This window comes from Calidris pugnax, unplaced genomic scaffold (assembly GCF_001431845.1).
Source record: "Calidris pugnax isolate Ruff unplaced genomic scaffold, ASM143184v1 scaffold95, whole genome shotgun sequence".
NCBI classification, from domain to species: Eukaryota; Metazoa; Chordata; class Aves; order Charadriiformes; family Scolopacidae; genus Calidris; species Calidris pugnax.
Genome location: NW_015090885.1, coordinates 5,704,325 through 5,722,969, shown reverse-complemented (window position 1 = coordinate 5,722,969; position 18,645 = coordinate 5,704,325). Strand labels below are relative to the sequence as shown.

The 18,645-nt window shown below is 40.7% G+C and overlaps 1 long non-coding RNA gene across 1 annotated transcript; it reads left to right on the top strand.

The window, feature by feature from the left end:
* Positions 1 to 12,211: 12,211 nt before the first annotated feature.
* Positions 12,212 to 14,477, top strand: LOC106891027. The gene is made up of 3 exons (XR_001412617.1): positions 12,212 to 12,238; positions 13,395 to 13,438; positions 14,389 to 14,477. It is a non-coding gene; the product is annotated as an uncharacterized LOC106891027 (long non-coding RNA).
* Positions 14,478 to 18,645: the final 4,168 nt, after the last annotated feature.

The following is an 18,645-nucleotide window of genomic DNA, read 5'->3' as shown; positions in this document are numbered from 1 at the left end:
TTTTGCTGTCCCTCCTTTGGCTGTACCTATAAGTAAGGCTGGACTTTGATTGGGCAAAGGTTGATTTAAAAGATGATTTATTTAACCAAGTTTCACTGAATGTGTTCAACACCTTGATAAGATGCCTTGTTCTTGCTTGCAGGAGTGGTAATCATGTGCATTTCTCAGCAGCTTTGAATTTTGAATTTTCAGTAGATAATTATACTCAAAGACTCAGTCAAGGAGGTCATCCAAGGCAAGCTTGATCTTTGCTCTGGGCAAGAGCTTTGTCCAGCTATAAGGAATGTCTGAAAGGGAGCAGGTTTGTATTGTGGTAGGTTGACCCAGGCCAGCAGCATTTGACTGCAGATCAAGAGGTTACCAACTCAAATCTGTGCACCCCATGTTGGGTGCCAGAAAAGGGACTGTGATGGGTTAACCTTGACCAGCAGCCAGATGCCCATTGAGCTGTTCTTACTCCCCTTCTCTACAGGACAGTGGGAGAAAATTCGATGAAAAAGCTTGACTAATTCAAGATAAGGACTAAGTGGGAGAGATAACAACTAAAAGATGGCCTTGTGATTGAGGAGTGGCACTGACTGTTGAGGCCATCACACATGTGAAACATGCACTGCAATCAAGCAACCCATGTGAGTAAAGTCTCCCAGGAATAGAGGGAGGAAGGTGGCTGGGATATCAATATGGTGAGACCTGGCAAATTGGCTGAGAGGCGACAGAGCCAAGACAGCTGACCCAAACTGAGCAAAGGGATATTCCATACCATTTGATGTCATGCTCAGCATTAAAAGCTTGGTGAAAGGAGGAGGAAGGGCAAAAGTTTGTGGTTATGGCGGTCTTCCCAAGCAACTATTGTGCATGTTGAGGTGCTGTTTTCCAAAAAGTAGCTGAAGATCATGCCTGCCAATGGGAAGTAGTGAATGAATTCCTCTTTTTGCTTTGCTTGCATGCTTATTTTTGTGTTACCTGTCAAACTGTCGTTATCTCAATCCATGAATCTTCTTGCCTTCCTTCTATTTTTTTTGCCATCCTGCAGGAGAGGAATGAGCAGGAGTCAGGATGGGTGTTTCGGTATTGGTTGAGGTCAACCCACCACAAGGGCATAAGCAACTGCAGGATAGGCTTATAGACACAAACTGAACTGATGATGTTTCTTATGTGAGGGGAAGCCTCCAAATTTGAGTCTTGGTATACCAAGATACTTAATGAATTGACCCTGTGAAGTTTTTGTTAAAAAATCTTGTTTAATTTTAGAAAGCTTTAAAATGACTTATTTCTCTCATTAACTTGCTGTGGAATTGGATTATTAGAAATAATACCTACATTTTCTTTGGCTATCTGCTCCTACTGTTTAATTCAAAGGAAAGGTAACAGAAATAAGCATAACCTAAATGTGCTGCATCAGAACAGTCATTGACGTTATAAAAGCCTTACTGTAATCCACTTACTTTAAGTGGATTTGCAAGCCTGTTGTGACTAGGAGTTGTTCTTTTTTGTATAACGTACAATCTAAAACCCTAAGTAAGTGAGCCCCAATGTTGTAAGCACCAGAGAAGTCAGACCCTGCCCTGTCCCCTCTGCTTGCGATCTTTCAGACAAGTAAGACAAAGACTGAATGAGGAGGGACACAGAGAAGGGGAGTCACAGTGACTCACGGTTTTGCAGCTAAGCACAGTGCAAATGGGAACACACACAAGGACCTCAGGTCAGCATACAAGGAAACGACACAGCATTTGAAGCAAGATGTACTTTTTAAGTTGTGGTGCAACTGTGATAGTCACTTGAGGTCATTTTGAGTCCAGATAAGATTTTTCAAGAATAAGTTGCTACACAAATGTAAAATTTTAGCAAAACATAGAAACATTCTGTGTTTCTACAAGGGAAAGTATGGTCGTGTTCCAAATGGGAAGGAGGTGGAGGCTGTGCTGCAGTTTCAAAAGGCTTTGTAAAGAAAGTTGAGAGAGAAAGGTCTAGCAGTCAACAGACTACTTAAGCTTGTGGTGTGGTTAATTATGAAATGTTAGTAAGTACGAATGGCGAGGGGAAGGTTCATTAACTTGAGGCTGGTAGTTAGCCCTAGGGCCATGAAGAAGATTGAATGGGATGCTGATGACAAGGTGCATGGAGGATGTATCTCCAAGTGTGTTAAAGAATAGGACTCTGCATTTCTGATCTTTGCATGTGTGGGGCTGAGGTGTAAATTGTATGGAAGGTGTACTAATGCATCCAATGCTGACAAGCCCCTGTGGCCAAAAAAAATTGAAAATTCTTCTCTCCTTCGACCAGTACAATGAAAATTATTTAAGAATGGATCAGAGAAATGGCACCTTGCAATATCTCCTCTTCCAGCTCTTAAGCCTTTTGGAAGAGGGTTCTCAAGCATATTCATACAGCTACAAGAATAAGGAGCCTAACTAAAAAAAAACAACAACCACACAAGGAGATATTTTACCTTTTAACACTTTGGGAAAAAGTGTTAAAACCTGGGAAAACCTTTGAATTCATGTGTTGCAGGAGTTGGCCACAGTGACTTAGGTGGCATGGTTCTGTTAGCACAAGGACTAGATTTAGAGAAGGGTCTGCTTTCTCCAAGTGTGTCCCTTTTCATCTATAGCCTGGATGTAGTTATATAAGAACCTTTATTCCTGTCCTCATTGCATTCTCTTGTGGGTTAACATTTACAAAATGTTTTTGGTCATTCCTTTTGCCAAAGCTTTTCTCATGTTTGGCTAGAAGAAATTCTGTGATACTTACCTGTGTTACCAAAAATTATCAGAAATAAGCATTTTCTATTAGTTATAAGTGAACATGTGGTTTCCTTAGCATGTTGGTAAATTGAGAGAAGCACCTAAATTCTTAAATTTGGTACTTGCTAGGATCTCTGGCATTATTAAATTCACAGATTTTGATAAGTCATAGCCTCATTCTCCCAAAGAAAAAACTTCGCACTTTCTAGTGCTTCCAGGAGGCCACCTGGAGTAATAGCACTGACTGTAGAGCAGTTTTGGTATTGTCTGTCTGAGGCACCTTATTTTGATCTTCTGGAAAACTTTCCAAGAAGTTGACTTGAGCACATAGCAGTAACAGAAAGTGCCTCAGTGTCCTTGTCCACACATGAAGACTTAACAACCTGAAGAGCCACCTAACTTCAAGGCATGTGTCCTCTGCTGGAAAACAGGCAATGGGGACAGTAAAGATAATGGTATTTTTCCTACTTAGCATCTGAAATAAGATGAGATCTGTGCTGCACGTGTTCTAGTAGCCTGAAACTGGGGGGTCCGTGTGGCTTGTTCCAGAGTCTCACAGTGCTGCCAGTGGGCTGCAGAGTCAAGCGAGCCAAACCTGGCACAGCTGGTATTGTGCCAGAGTGTAGTTTCAGTAAGTGGTATTTGCTAAAGTCTCACTCTTTGCCAGGAAGTATGTGGCCCAGGTCACTTCCCAGCCCTGTTTTGGACACAGACATGAAGACAATGTGTACCCGTTTGCCAAGATGATGGCCCTTATTTATCTTATTTATTCACATCTGATGGTTTATATAGATTTATTCCTGAGTTTGTTTGTTTGTTTTTTAAAAAGAGAGAGAGGAAAAAAGGTGTCACTAGCCTCTGGATTGCTTCTATTTTTTTTTATAAGCAGTTTTGTTTTGCTTTTTTAAATTCACCAAGGTTGTGTTAAGAAATGGTGAAGAAACCGCTTTCATGGCCATTCGATTGGATGAGAGGAGTAGGAACCAGAGCTGTTAATGAAAATTGGTGAAGCAGATCTTCAATGTTTGTAAGATAAGTGTAAAGTTAGAAAGGCCAGTTGACTAAAAGGTGCTTTTTGTTATTAACACAGTTGTGCAAGGAGTCCAACCCTAAATTTGAATGCATATATTTCATATATTTGGTTCTGAAAATAATGTGCTCAAATGATATGTATTACTGCCAGCATTGTACTGTTGAACAAAGTTTTATGTGGATATTTTGCTGTAAAAATATTCCCTCTCTTAAATCTTGATGATGGTGACTATACCAATCACGGCTGAACTTTCTGGCCTGGGAGCATGTACATCCCTTAAAAACTGATATAATGAGGGTTTCTAAATAGTGCTTGTTAGCCTATATTGCTTACGGTATGCTTGCTGACCGCAAGCTCACTGGTGTCCTTGCAGTGCCATCCTTTTCTTGGGTTCATCACAAACTAGTTCATAAAAATTCATTTTCAAATGCAGCGTGTGTGAAGAATTCAGGCTTATTTGTGTCCTCTGCTGACTCCAGCTGGGACAATGGTAAAGCTGTCCCCTACTCCCTGCAAAAAATTATGCCCCTGCAGCTGAGTTCCAGAAAGGTGGTGCGCCTGGTCTACACCACCACAACCCAATGTATTAACAAGAGGCAACACCACTGTCAATTGATGTTAATATGCAAGGCTGTGAAGTGCCATGGCTGAAGACTGTGATTTGCCACCTGTCTCGGGTATGGAGACATGTCCCCCGAAGAAGTTGCTGTTCCCATCTGAGGGGGCAGCGGCCTCTTCAGCTAAGTCTTTCCTTCCACAGCTATGCCTGGCAGGGATTGTGAATCGGAGCCTCGGACTGTTTTAAGGTCTCCTTCAGTAGAGTAATGCAAAGGCATATTTTATCTGTTCTTGTATTTAAGCTGTTCAAAATCAGTACAGCCCTTTCCCTTTGCCCCTCATTTTGCCAGTGACAGTTTTTGCTCTCCAGCTTGGCAAGTATTATATAAAGCACCATGTGATTTGGTAATAGGAATATTTGGTTCACTGAAGTCCTCCTTAATCATGAGGCAAAGTCCATTTCAGCTACCAAATGAATATTCATCAGTCATCCTGCACATAGCCAAGTGGTAATTAATTCTTTCTCTTCTGGTGACCACATGCTCCTGATACAGTAAAGAGTGTCAAGGAAAAAAAAAGGGGGAAACAAACAGGAATGACATTGCAATCCTGCTGGTTGCAGGCTTGCAGTGGAACGGGAGAATACCCCTCCTTCGAGCATTTTGGGTTTACATCTTCCTTCAAAATGGGCGAAGGAAAGAAAAAAATCATTTGCTGTCCTTGTGTTTGCAGCAAAGAAAGGTATTCTGTTATCCCCTGGACCTGTCAGTGAGGAATTATAGTGGCAGACATCTTTCCCCAGGCTTTGCTCTTCGTGCTTTAAATATTGAATTGCCTTCCCTAGTGACCTTTTTACTGGAAAATATAAACTATAAACAATGCTTTCTTCTTTAGCTATTCAACAGATATTCTGTATTGATCATGAATTTGGGCTTTTAAATGCAGATATTTTTACTGAGACGTGTGTCTGTGCAGCTTCTTTTTCTGTCGTGTCAGGCTGAAATCAGTGTTAATACCTGGAAATTTCTGTTGAAGCGAAAATATGAAGGTCTTAAAAACCAGGAATTAGGTGAGCTAAATAGACTTTTCGGTGGAGCTGTATGTTTATTCATAGTAAATGGCTGTATGCATGTATATGTATTCACGTGCATGCACAGCAGTTGGGCTGGCTGCAGGACTGTTTGGGTAACAGCCACTCAAGTTGGTTTGATTAATACTTTTCAAATGGCAATGTCTTTGGAATTCTTATCTTCCCTCTCACACTTGTAACATGTGGGAAGATTTTTCTTTCCAGCTCCGTCTGTTGGGCATTTTCTGGACATATATTTCTTCGGTTCTGCCGTTTAATTGCTGTATCATTCAGTATTCTTTGGATGTGCAAGATGCTGAGATGTAAAATGTAATGTTGTAAATCTACTAGTCTGGCTTTTCCCATTCAGCACATGGAGCTTTCTTTTTTTTCTAGGGTATATTCCTTATAAAACTGTTCTTTTTTCTGATCTATGAAAAAACAGAATATGTTACTTAGGTCTCAGATACATGTGCATTTCTTGCTCTCTGGAGATGGATTTCTGAATCTGACAGTAGACTGTGTTCCTTTTCCTTTAAGTTTTTGAAATGTGTAATTAAGAAGTACTGTGTCTACTTCGATATTTTCTTCAAGGAGCATGAGGAAGAGATGCTTATACAATCACTATGGAAAGCATATATTCTTCCTTCAAAAATACAGCTTTGTGAGACAGGAATTATCCAGGCCTAAGGCTTTGACAGCAGCAAGTGTGAATCTCTTTCTTTTCCATTCTTATTGCTGCTGCCTATGTCCCATCTCGTGCCGTATCATCTCCCACCTCCCAAGTCTGTTATCTATCTAGGAAGCGTCCCTAATTTCTGTATTAACCTCCATATTATTGAGTATTTCATTTTGCTTTGTCAGTAAAGATACTGTTCTGACATTTCCTTACCCTGAACTCGGGTTTTACTGAGGTTTGGAGAGGTAAGGTGCATTAGCCTCAGCAAATACAGGTGATGTTGCTTCACAGAATCCAGGAGAATTATTTTGACTCTTCTGTTTGCCAAGGCCCTAACTTTTTCTTCAGATTTCTTACTGGGTGCATCCTCTCTTGCTACAAGAAGGATTTAAATTGGAATAGCATTTATTTACCCGTCTTTCTGAGATCAGTGATCATAATGGAAAGTCTGAATGTAGCCTTGAAGGCAAAGAGAAATACAAACTTCCTGTAGAAGTTTTCATCTTCTCAGTCACTCTATATTTGCTTTTGTGTTGGGGGAACTATTGTGTTCTGCTCTGATGAGGCTTATATGATGCTATATAAAACTGTTAATAGAAACGTGGGGGTGGATAATGCCTCCTCTTTATTAGTTCTTGTCACTTTGTGGCTTTGAAAGGCTTGTTATCTGTTATCACAAAAAGGAAATGGCTACTGCTCTGCCTGGCACTGCAGAAATGCAGAATGCATTGTGCAATGTGTATTGAAAATCATTATTAGAAACTTTGAGAGGAATATAAATCTAGACACTATTTGAACCCAAGATTACTCTAATGTAAGGAAACAAAAATTAGTATAAAAATGAATTATTTTAATATGCTGTACAAGTTAGTTATGGGCTTATATTTATTCATTTAGAATCCCCTCCAAACAAGCCAGACATGGATCCCAACATGGATCCTACCAGAAATACATGCTTGCGTACTCAGGAGAGAATAAATTGCCATAAAATGCATACAAGGAATTAAGATTGTTTTGGTTGTAAGAGTAAAACTGGTTTTGGTGACAGCAGAGCTTCTCTCCCTGATTTCAGCTGGGAGATGACACTGAAACTTTCTAGAAATCACCCACCTACATCTGAGTTTATTGCCTGTCTGGAAGAGCATCCTGAATGTCATGGCTATATCCGGGCCTAAAAAACATAAGAGATTCTGAAATGCTGAACTGGGTTCAGAGCTGGAGCAAGTGGGACATGCCTTCTTAAGATGCAAAGACCAGAGAAGGAAAAAAGAAAAATTGCGTTATCCACTGACAAAGCTGAAGTTATATTGAGCTGTTTCCTTGGATGGGTCATCCAGAGGAGGAAGAATTTAAAGATTGATGTCACTGTGGAAGACAGCATAAACCTGAATGAAGTGTGTGTGTGGCAGTAAGTTCAACAGAATTTGAGTCCATGTAGCCAATTACAAGATCACAGGCAGTTAAGCAGAAGTAGTTTATTCTACTGTCTTTTGCATTTTCTTTCACCTTTGTGGGGTGGGGGGTGGAATTTGTACTGTTCAGCCTCTTGGATTTTTTTCATTTGTCTGTGCACATGAGAGATGCCCAACAGAGTCTTTTAATGATTTTCTAAACTTAAGCCACAACTTGTCCCTGAGCCAGATTCTCTTGTGTTAATGGTTGTATTTTAATCTGCTGCTATGTGATTTAACTAATCGTACCTTTTAAAGCCCAATGTATCCTTTTGAAGAAATAAGGAAGGAATAAGAACCCTCTGTAATTAGTGACAGTAAGGTGTAAGGAAAAAGTAGCTAATGGACACTTAAATCAGGTAGGCATTTATATTAAGTAAGGGAATTGAAACTGAAGGATGTTGTCATTGTCTTAAATTCTCCTAGGGTTAACTTTGTGAATGGTGATAATCCGTTATATTAGTTTGAGGGTTTGATCACTTGACTATGTTAGTCTGTTGATTCACTGTAATACTGTGAAGTTACATATTTAATCAGCTTAGATAATAGTGAGGTGTTGATTTTTCAAGGTTGGCTTGCTTTTGTGTTGTTTGATTGAGGTTACTAATTTTATTATCTTGATTACTCAAAAGAAAAAAAGAAGGTGCATCTTTTTACTAATTGGTACCTGGACCTATTATCTTTACACTTACAGAATACATATATCTTGAGGTATGAAAGCTCTTTGTGTTCTCTTCCAAATTAGTCCTAAGTTGCTTCACTGCATGATTAATAAAAATAATGATCAGTATGGAGGAAAGCATAATGTTTTAATTCAGCGTAGAACTGTTAGCTTTTGATGTTTTGGGTTTTTTTTTTGGTTTTGGTATGTTTGGTTTTTGTTTATTCTGGACATAAGAAAGTAAAAATGACAGTCCATTTGTCATTTATAGAAGCCAACGTATAAGATGTATAATGATAAAGTGGTATTCTACAAAAGCAAACTAGGTCTTAAGCTGAGGTAAAGCGGGAGGGTAAAAGGGTGCCTTTTGGTCATCACTGACTCGTAGACTAAGGTATCCAAAATGCAATCCTTCCATATCATCATGGCAAAGACAAGTACCTAGTACAGATTACAAGCAGGATTATTAGAAATCCAGAGCATCCGGTGCACAACTGTGTCATGCCTGTTCCTGGTGCACTTGTGTCGAAGGTGGTGAAAGAGCAGTTCCAGACCACGTAGAGGATACATCCTTCTTCACAGATCTGACGAGGACCAGGCTTTCCCACCATCTCATTTACAGGGCTGAAAGCTGGAGGTGGAGCTGTCAGGATTTGGTTCTAGGAAAACTTGATACATCCTCTGAAATGGTTTTTTGGAAACTCTGTTGCAAATACAAAATATGGTGTTATCTAGTTAAATATCAGTTGCTGTGAACTGCTTAATCTGACTTGGTTATCTCCTGTATATGTTTTTCCTCATGACTATACTTTTTTCATTTGTAACAGATGATTTAGGTGAAAATGAACTTTACTTTCTATCTTGCTATCTGAATATGATTTGCATAGAGCCAAGACAAATTGTGGAATTTACCTTATTTGAATTTTTTTCTTTCACTATCATGAAGGTGATAGTCCAAGGCAGCTTTAGAACACATTTTTTAGCGTGTATGTATTTATTTCATGTTGCTTTTTTTTTTTTTAGTTAAAAAAAGTAGGATGAAAATGTCAGGATTTCAATAGCTAAAATCTATCACTGGTTTTATCTTTTGATATAATATAAACACATACAAGAGCTGAAAGGATTTTTTTTTTTTTTTTTTCCACGCAGGGGTAAGTTCCTAAAGCAGGAAGTACACAGGATGCATGAGGACACTGGAGAATATATTGTCTGATCTTGTGATCTATGTTTTTTCTAACCCGGATACATCCTTGCCTTGTAATCTTGTAATGAAAATTTGTTAACTATTGTATCAAATCTGATGGATTTACTAACACTGAGACATCCGAGGGTCTTAAAACAAATGGGCACCTATTGAGATTTACTCAAGTCAAACTTTGCTACTTGTTTTTTTTGTTTGGATTTTTTTTTGTTTGGTGTGGTGTTTTGTTTTGTTTTTTTAATGTATGGTTGAAATAGAGGATTTTTTCTTTCTTAAGCTCTGTTTGAATCATAGAGTTGCCTAGGTTGGAAGGGACCTTTCAGATCATCAAGTTCAATGATCTGACTAAAGCCATCACTAAACCATATCTCTAAGCACTATGTCTACCTGTCTTTTAAATACCCCCAGGGATGGTGCCTCAATCACTTCCCTGGGCAGCCCATTCCAATGCTTAATAACCCTTTCAGTGTAAAAACTTTTCCTAACATCCAATCTGAACCTCCCCTGGCACAACTTAAGGCCGTTTCCTCTTGTCCTATCACCTGTGACTTGGGAGCAGAGACCGACCCCCTCCTCTCTACACCCTCCTTTCAGGTAGTTGCAGAGAGAGATAAGGTCTCCCCTCAGCCCCTTTTTCTCCAGGCTGAACAACCCCAGCTCCCTCAGCCTCTCCTCATAAGACTTACTCTCCAGACCCCTCACCGGCTTCATTGCCCTTCTCTGGACCCGCTCCAGGACCTCAGTGTCTTTTTTGTGGTGAGGGGCCCAAAACTGGACACAGTACTCGAGGTGGGGCCTCACCAGTGCCGAGTACAGGGGGACAATCACCTCTCGGGCCCTACTCACCACACTGTTCCTGATACAGGCCAGGATGCTGTTGGCCTTCTTGGCCACCTGGGCACACTGCTGGCTCATGTTCAGCCCACAGTCGACCAACACCCCCAGGTCCTTTTCTGCCGGGCAGCTCTCCAGCCACTCTGCCCCCAGCCTGTAGCATTGCCTGGGGTTGGTGTGACCCCAGTGCAGGACCCAGCACTTAGCCTTATTGAACCTCATCCCATTGATCCAGCCTGTCCAGATCCCTCTGCAAAGCCTTCCTACCCTTGAGCAGGTCCAGTTATTCCCCTTGTGTTAACCACTATGCTCTGCACATCTCAAAAGCTATTAAAAGAGCAACTGAACTAATGCTTCTTCTCTGTGCTCTGAAAATGAAACCTCTTCTGAGTCTTTTAAGTGTCCAAAAATTGCTGGGTCATCTAAGAGAAGAAATGTTAGCTAAGCTGGGCTTCACTGGTAAAAGCCAATAAAATCTCCTGGTCCTGGGTAGCTGACCCATAACTGAAAGCTTGACGCCAGAAAAGTGTATGGGGGCCCTTTTAGAAAGGCAATAAAGACCTGAAAGAAAAGAATAAGTGAAGAAGAGATATTGTAGTTAAAATAACACAGAAACCAACAAGACATTCAACTTCATGCAAGTGCAGCCCACACAGGAACTTCTTTGCAGTATAGAAAATGCAGATATATGCTTGGTTGTCTATTTGACTCCCATCACTTTGTTGTCTCCCCTCTACCAACAAGAAAATCAGAGCATACGCAAAAGAACTGATTTAAATCACACAAATACACAGGTTACAAGCACTGGACAATGTGGAACGAGTTCTGCTATGGCTTTTTTCCATGTCTTGGTCTAAGGTGGTAGATGAGGGGGGTGAAAAACAAACCCCAAGGAAACAAAACCAAAGCTTTTCATTTTTGGTTACTTATTGAGCCTCAGAATCTTTCAAGGCACCTACCCACTTGAAAAATGGAGGCCAAGCAAACCAAAGATTTTCCTCCTTCCCAGCAGTGTGAAAAGCTACACTTGCTGGTCTTTGAGATATTTCTAAATGTCTGGCATTCTGGCACTTTGAGACATTTCTAAAAGGCAGCTTTGTTTTTTTAGGGAAAAAGAAATCTATATTCTGAGGTAAGGAAAGAAGATCTTCTGCCTCTTAACACTAGTTGGAAACAGGAGGATGTTGTGGTAAGCATTTTTTTTTTTTCTTTAGAATTTCTCTATTTTTTCCTGATGCCAACATCAAAATTATCCTACTCAGAGCACAAGTACAGTAACATTAGTAAAAAGAATTGATTTTTTTTTTTTTTCATAATTGAAAAAGAGATGCCAGTAGCCTGTTCTGTACATTCATTTTAATGTCCTGAGACAGTTTGCTGGGAGCCAGGCTGTCGCCTGTGCGAGCCAAATAATTTGATGCAGGTGCCCTCTTGAGGAGGAGAAACAATTAAAAAGAATTTTGCTAGCTTTTAGGAATTTGTTGACAATTGTGCAGTTCGCTGCAGACTGCAGCAATAATTATGTGATCATGGTCAAAGTCCTAACTTCCAGCTGTTTTAGCTCATGCCCCCTGAGCCTTAATATGCCCGTTGCTTGCGACTTTAAGTTTACAGACAGTAAGTGTGTGGGTGTTCTGGTTTGTGACATCTGTTGTCTTGTTGTTTGCTGGGTTTTTTTGTTTGTTTGTAAAGGGGATATGTGCTTTCATGTCTCTGTCTTATTTAAATGCAGAGGCTTACTTTGTCATTTACAAGCTTGGTGCTTCGGGTGAAGGTCTGTGCACTTTTGACTGCTTTATAAGTGCTAGGACAGGCTTGCAGTACCAAGCTAAGGGATACTAGGTCTCCTCTGTACCATGAGAAGAACTCATGGATAACTGCCTATGACTTTTTTCCCTTCTCTTTCTTTTTTTCATCAAGAAGATGACTCTGATGGTAGAGTTCCTCACTATGGCTGGAGGCAACAGCCCCGTTCTGGTGTTCCAAATAGCATCTATGGCAATGTTAGGTAAGGAGGAGCCCTGGCAAGGAACAGTGTGCTGTTGGTGGTTTTTTTTTAATCCTGTTTAGAAGTTACTTGCTGTGGCTGAGAGATGCTGCCTGGGGTATGGGGAAAAAGAATATCTATTGCAATAAGTTTCCAGCCAGCCGTGATCTGCATGATGTTTTTCAGCCTTTTGGTTTCTCCATGCTGAATTTTGCCTAGGGAGCTAGGAGGTGAAATCTGATCCCAAAAAATGCAGTACTTTAAGCCAATCAGTATTTTTATATTATCTTTCCATGGAATAGTTCAATGTTTGATGAAAACAAAAACTTGCAAGTTGAAGAGGAAAAAACAAACTCCCCCCCCCCCCCAATATCGCTCTCCCCTGATGTTTTCGCTTTCTTTTTTGAATAAAGGATGCTTGTCTCAATTTCCACTTTTTATGAAAACAGCAAAGTCTATAGAGAATATTCTGTTTGCACAATACCTTTGCAAGATCTGTGATAGGAAACAGATTTTTCTTCGTCTCACATGAGGGAAAAAATATTGGTTTCATTGTGGTACCTGTTATCTTGAGTGTTCTGTGCACACCTGGAGCACAAGATAGCCCCTGATTTCACAGTGTAGAAACAAATGGAGGAGTCTTGTGAGGAGAGGGGGAATTGGCCTGGCACAAAGGTCAGTTCAGTTAATGTCTGCTCTCTTCCACCACAGAACACAGTATGCTGGAAATCATTTATCCATCTACCACAAAATGCCTGGAAGAAGGAGAGACCCTGAATTTGAATTGCCTCATCAGGTGTCAACAGAATCAGTCATCACAAATAGAGGCTCACTGGTATAAAAAGGCAAAGAAGCAAAATAAGACTGGGTTTGGAAAGGACATGGAAAGCTTGCACCTCTCACAAAACTCAGGCCCCTAGGCAAAAGTCATGTCCTCTCTGGTTCTAAAAATTCAGCAAGTCAATCAGTCAGACAGTGGCCACTGTCAATGCAGGGCCTAAATAAAGAATGTTGTCCTAACTGCTGTGGGCCATTTTGTTAGAGTGAATGTAACAGGTAAGCTCTGTGTGTCCAGAAGCTTTCTTGCAGAGGCAGTTGGGAGATGACATGATTGTCTCTGAAGTGAAATTTCTGCTGATAAAAACTGTGTTCATGATGGTGTATCCTCTCCTCCTAGGGTGTGAAACTAAAAATGATTGCTGCCACACTGTGACATGTGGAGTAAGTTTCATACTCATCTTTTTCTTCATCTATGCATGTTAAATGCAAGATTGATATGTGAAAAATGTTAGGGATTTGTTTTAGATTGGCTGTGGATCTCTCTGAGCTAATGGGAATAGTTTCCCATGGGATTTCTACTCTGAGCTCTGTTACCAGAGCTGAAAGGAATTGGGTGGAAAAAGTGGGAAAATATATATTAGTCTCAGGTTAGATACAGATCTGCCCCAGTTCTCCTAGTGTCTGTTCTGGGTTTATAGCCATAGGTACATTCACAGCTAGAAATGTTATTTTCCCTAAAACGGAGATCTGTGTATTTTCTTAAATGGACACTTTTGTGTATGCAAACAGTCTAGTCTTACCAACTCTTGAATTCATTGTAATGTATGTAGACCTCTGGCAGGATTGGTGCTTAGAGGGAGTGAGAGCTGAGATACAGCAGCCACCACTGTGAATTATTTTGCTCTTGATTGAAGTGAATTGTTTTTCTCTTGCTTCATGACTTAGAAGAGAAAAAATACTGTGCGGCAAGACTGGGAGACCTAAAGCATACAGTGGCAGTGCCCCTGTGCAATCATTTTTATACAGGTCTTAATTGTGCCAAGTGACTTCAGCTCCAAGCCTCCAGCAGAAGGGAATATCTATTTGGCCTAACTAGCCGAGGTTCTCATCTGGTGGTTGTGGTGGTGGTGAGCTACTAGAGCTTTGTAGGTCAGTTCTGATCAGGGACAGGCTGAAAATACAGCTCATATTTCTTCTAAGCTGTTCTCCCAGCTTGATTAAGATATAGGGATTATATTCCTCTTTTGCTGCCTTAAAGTTTTCTCCAACATATTTTTTCTAAAAGTATAATAAAAATTACACCTTCAGTCACCTTTTTGCCACTAAGTTTTGAGTAAGGAAAGATGCAGTTCTGCAGACTCTTATTTGCATGTTGATCATCATTATATTAGGTGTGAGCATTGTCAATACCAGAGAGGACAGAGGGTTATCTGGAACAGAGCAAAGCTCTGAGGGTGGATTCTGAGCTGGAGAAGATGTGGACTGTGGTCATGATATCACGGATAATTGTGTATGTCAAAGGTAAGAAGATTGTCTGTCTGTCTGTCTATCTATCTATCTATCTCTTTTCTGAAGACAGAGTTTATGATTGATTTTATAAAATCAAAAGTCTCACGGGGATTTCTGGCATGACCCATATATTTAATAACTCTCTCTTTCCCATTGTAATAATTCCATAGATGTTAGCGGGCTAAAACTCCCCAGGCAGGAAGGTGAAATGATCGCAACTAACTTGCACTGGTTTTGGTTTTGAGTGATTTTGCAGTAGGTCCAACTGAGCTATATTCCAGCCAACATCCACGGAAATCATCTGGCTCAGTGTCCAATTTCTGGTCGTGCCAAAACAGAAAGCACTGAAGGAGCACAGAACCATTGTTTTATGGACTTCAGGTGCCTCCTGTATGGCCTTTTGGGAATATGTAGTTGTGCATTAATGTGACATAAGGTACCTTGCAAATTAAACACTGAGCCTGAGCTCAGGCAGCTGATTTGGATGTATGAAGGTCTCTCTTCTTGGCCAGATGACTCCTCAAAATAATTTCTGAGATGTGGTCTTACATTAGTCACTTTTTTAATGAGCTTGTGTTTTATTAATTTGGACTGTTACACCAGCAGATTTTTTTTGTGTGTGTGTGTTTGTCTTTTTTTCCACCGAAGCACTGGTACCATGAAGACACTGTTTATGAAGTCTGAGCTGCGTTCCTTAAAACAAGATAATATTCCTGAGGTGCTGTAAGAACAACTCCGTTTTATTGTGCATGATGAATGTCTGGGATTCATGTTGTGTTTCATGGCACACTTCAAGGCTTTCAAGGGACTTCTTTCTGGACTTCCTGGTACTGGTTCATTTGGATTATTCACTTTACCTGTTAACCCCATCTACCTCCTAGGTAGAGAAGAAGAATTTCTTCATGCCTTTTCTAGTCCTAGAATTGAAATTCTGTCACATCTAATGTCAGTTCTTCCAGGTTTTGCCTTCATTGAGGCAACAGATTTCTTAGAGTTGTTTTCCTTGAAATGAAGAGATGGTTTCTTTCCAGTCATACTTTCTGAGACCTGCCTCCTGCGCAGGGAGGTTTACTCTTTCTGCTACAGCTCTCTATGCAAAGAAGGATTTCCTGGGTTCTTCTTTTGTCTGAAAAGCCTTCTGATGTATTTCTAGTCTATCACCTGTGCTCTTCAATTTGCTCTGAGAAAGTTTTGTGGCCCTTATTCAACTCTCAGCAGCATAAGCTTAAGTGGCAGGATGCACAGGTAGCAGAAATGAAGTCAGTGTCAAACTCACTGTTCAACAGTCAAAAAACCACAACCAGATACAATATTTTATCCTAACATGGGAAGTTTTGGAAGGCTGTTTTGTTTATAGTCTTTTAACAGTGTTGTGTCCCTCTTCCAAGTATTTATGTAAATTTACCTTTTGTGTAAGGGTTTCTCTCTTAGGACTTAAAATGTGATACCAAATGACAAAACAAAGATGGTTACCTCTGTATCTGTTTCTGTGGTTATTAAAGCTTGTCTGATGAGTGCTTCTGACCTCTGCCATGTTTTTCATACTTGGGCATGTGTATAATGTTTTTGAATGTCATCTTCTATATAAATAAGCAATCATTTATCTCCTTATCGCTTTGCCAGGTATCTGATTGTTTATCAGCTCTGAAGGGCTGCAATTGCTGCTGCTTTGTGGGCCTTTCCATCAACGGCAGCCTGATTTTGAATGCTTGTTGAAATAAATGTGTATGTCACTTCTGACGGAACCAGCTGCTTAAAGGGCATCGTTGATGCTGAGAAGCAGTAAGAAGCAGTATAGATGTCTCACAAGCTGGGGGAAGGGAAAGGTGGGGGGGATCCAGGAAGGGCATTGCATGATCCTATGTTTTGGGCTCCACTGAGCCAATTCAGACTGCAGATATTTTTAGCACTGTTCTTCAGCAGGCAGCATGCTGTACAATTACACATCAACGTGATGCTTCTCTTGTAGGTTGGTGTAGCTATGTTTCCACCTCCTGGCAGCTATAAGGAATAGCTGAAAAGAGAGTAAGGAGAATTATGGTTTTATTTTTGCGAGGCACTAGAAGACGTAGAAGGAATTTTAAAGAGGCACTTCTCTTGAGATCGAAGAGATTTTTAACTCTTCAAAGTTCAGTATTCTATGCTATTCTATGCTTCAAACATAGAAGCTGTTTCCAGATAGTTTGCTCTGTAACTACTGCGAAAATGAATTCTTCAGCTGAAAGGTCATAAAGACAAGGTGCTTGTGGCAGGACTGTAAGTCATAAGACACCAGACGGACTTTTTATATTGAGGGATGGAGCAGGAGTGTATATCCATGGTAACTAGGGACATGAACACACTTAGTGAAACTCCAGTCTCTGAAATACCCGTGCATTCTGTCTCTTAAGGACAACAATTGTTATAGAGGTACATACTGTTACGGAGGACATGTACTCAAGACTGTAGGCATTCTGTGAGCTAAGTGCCCATCAGTAATAAGAAAATGTTAATTTTCCCCCAAAAAAATTCCTTTACAAGTCAGGATGACCTTTCCCTGTCTTTGACAACAGTGTAGCCAGAGCTGGGTTTTTGTTCAAGGAGCTGATCAGAAACCTATAGTGCCCATTTCTTGTTCTTTGCCAAGTCAATGCCATCTGCCTATTTTCACAGGAAAGACCAAAAGTTCTTTTGGTAGAACTCAGAATTTCCCTGTGTGAACAGGGTAAAGACAAATTTGATTAGATACTGAAATACATATTTCTAGAACCTATAAAGATATATAGATGGCTAGTCCAAAACTTCTAGATGAAAATGTCTTTTTCGGTGAAAACCGATTTTCAAGTTATCTGTCCAAGTATGTGTTCAGCCAAGATCCCTTGTGGGCAAAATGAGATTGCTATTCCTTATGCCCTTGTTTACTGCATTAAAGCTACTTTGGAGAAGTTTTGTGAAAGTTGTACATAAGCCTGGTTGAGTAGAAGTGCTGGACTCCAAAGTACTGAATCTGGAGTTTGAAGGAGGTTGTTTTCTTCATTGCTCAGTTGCAGGGACTCCCATGTAAACTGCAGTCAGCGACCTCAACTTACCTTCTTTTATTCAACGCCTCACTCAGGAAAATCAACCTATTCAAAGGGGCTTGTTGGAAGCTTATATAGTTCAAACGTGCCTCTGGTGCATCCCTTCGGATGCATTTTTTAATTCCTTTAGCTGAAGCTATTTATCTGTACAGAAGCAATGTGCAATCCGTATTTCTAGTGATGGAGACTTTGCAAACAGGCCAAATAACTTTTCCTGCCATGTAGAAGGGCTGTGAGGTTACGTGGCTCTTGGCTCTCCGAGCAGGGAACTGAGTGGGAAAAGAGGTGAGAAAAACTGGTGAGGCAGGGCTGCCAACACAATTTTGCTCTCCTACCTCTATTTTGAAGACAGCTGCTCGACTCTGGGCCCCAGGGCTGGAGGCATCCCCTCTTCAGGAGGGGAAGAAGGTGGTGGGTGGGCTGAGTCTGGGCCACAGCATGGGACTGGAGGCCCTGCTGTGGGGTGAGATTTAAGGGCTGCCTGCTGCTCCACGGGGGGTGTGTTGGGGGCTGCCAGTGGTGATGGGGTGCTGTGTGTTCCTTGGGATTCATACCCCTGGCAGCTGCTCTACTGCAAGTGTCCACTTAAATAAGAGAGCTATATGGAAAATGGTATATAATCAGTGATGCAACCTCATTAGCTGAACATCCCTAGGTACCTTCTCACTTAAGTGTGAGAGCTCTAAAAGTGTGTGCGTAATGTTGTATCTCTGTATATTGATTTTTATAACTAGACATACGTGCTGCAGCACGCACACGTAGAAACAGCCACAGCACAGCTACTTTTAGCAAATGAAGATGTTTTACACGTATTTCACGTGGGTCTGTAGCTGTGGCTTGGGCTGTACAGGCCTGAGGACAGCGTGTGGGAAGGAGGCTGTGGTCTGTGGCATGAATGCATGCAGCGAAGGCCTTGTGGTGGGGAGTGGGTGGCTTCCTGAGTCTGTTTCTGACGCTTCTTGCACACTCTGTGCTAGCTGACTTTTTTTTTTTTTTTTTTTTTTTTTTTTTTTTTTTTTTTTCCCAAAAAAAAAAAAAAAAAAAAAAAAAAAAAAAAGTTCTAGGAAAAATATTAAACCC